At 56.7% G+C, this 1,509-nt stretch overlaps 1 long non-coding RNA gene across 1 annotated transcript; it reads left to right on the top strand.

Moving 5' to 3' along the window:
• The first annotated feature begins 103 nt into the window (after positions 1 to 103).
• LOC115947982 lies at positions 104 to 1,277 on the top strand. Its single transcript, XR_004081836.1, has 3 exons — positions 104 to 580; positions 884 to 975; positions 1,060 to 1,277. It is a non-coding gene; the product is annotated as an uncharacterized LOC115947982 (long non-coding RNA).
• The last annotated feature ends 232 nt before the right edge of the window (positions 1,278 to 1,509 follow it).

The raw sequence follows: 1,509 nt of genomic DNA, 5'->3' as shown, positions 1-1,509 counted from the left end.
TTCCCACCCACCCATCCATCTATCCACCCGTCCATCCACCCACCGCAGCGCGTTCCCGCCGCCCAGGGGGATGATCAGTGTCGACGGGCGGGAAAGTGAAGAAGTTAACGTCTCTTAAGGCCGGAAGAGACCCTTAAATCATCTGCCTGACCTTCCGCATTACAGGGCCGTACTATTCCGTCTAGTCCTAAGGCATTAAGCCAAATAATTTGTGTTCGAGTAAAATGTGCCTACAACAGTCTCGTGGTCCTGAGCCTTTCAAGAGACGGAGATTTTGCTCTTGTCCCGAAGAGTTTGTTGTAGCAAAGGTTAAGGGATGAGCCTCGTTTCCATGACACGTTGCCCCTTGTTTAAATCACTCCCAAATGCCAGGCTTTTATTTTGGAACCTACCAGTGCCGTTGTTGCAATTGTGGCCACCTCGGCTTTCCCCTTCCTCTCACACAGGTGTCGTGCCTGGTGTTAGCACGGATGAGAGCCCGGCCCCTCCTCGTGCTGCCTGGGGCCTCCTGAAGCACCCAAGCCCTAAGTCAGTTTGCCTGGTGGCTGCCACAGGGAAGAGTCCCGGCACTTCCAGCCGGGTAGGCCAATGGCACATACCATTTAAAGGCACTGCGCCTGATCTCTCTTACTGTGAAATCAGGGGCCAACTCCCCTTTCTGACCAAGCCAACACACAACGGGAGAAGGACAAGGGACTTCTGGAGAAGCTCTGTTCTCCCCACCGGGCAGGCAAAGCCTGGTGGTGCCTGCCTGGATGCAGGTGGTTGGGATGCTCAAGGCTTGGAGTATTCGTAGAAGAGGGAGAGAGAATTTTATCTATTGATCACCTAGGGCTGAAAAGATTTTATTTCTCTAGTAAATGGTTGCTGCCCTCTGTCCTAGGGCAGTGCTGTTGGCAGGCACACCGCAGCACGATGAAGCCAACCCACCCCACTGCAGAGGAGCAGGTCCCAAGCTGCTGGCGCCGGCCCGAGGTAAGGGAGCCGAACAGAAGCTGAGGAGCTGGTGCAGGGTCCCCGCCACACCCCAGCAGCCCCTCTCGCCCCTTTCCTGCTCAGGGCCATCGAGCAGGATGGACCTTCTGGATTCAGCCGCTTCTGGCGGCGTGGCCCAGGCCCGCGCGGGGCGGGGACATCCCGGGGCTGCGGGTGTCGGTGCCAGCCCGGCTCTCAGCGTCACCATCCCTGTTCTGACACCAGACGTGGGGGCTACGCTCCCTGCCAGCACCGCTGACCCCGGCAGGGCCGGCCCCTGTGACGCCGGTCCCCTCCGAGCGACGCGCCACCACATCTGAGCGCCAGGCAAGCGGTTTTGTCACTTGCTTTGAGACGCGTCCTGCCTGGTCTCTCTTGTTTCATTACCCGAAATCCCAGAGAAACCACCCGGCAGGATCAATCAGTCACAGGCAGCCAGACAGTTTTCTTGTACTTTATTAAAGTGTAATCAAACATCGGTTAAGTGGAAAATAAATATCCAGATCTAATAAGCTGCTCAGTCAGATCGTGTAA

Source organism: Geospiza fortis, unplaced genomic scaffold, assembly GCF_000277835.1.
Source record: "Geospiza fortis unplaced genomic scaffold, GeoFor_1.0 scaffold403, whole genome shotgun sequence".
In the NCBI taxonomy this organism is placed as follows: Eukaryota; Metazoa; Chordata; class Aves; order Passeriformes; family Thraupidae; genus Geospiza; species Geospiza fortis.
This window is presented reverse-complemented; position numbering and strand designations above follow the sequence as displayed.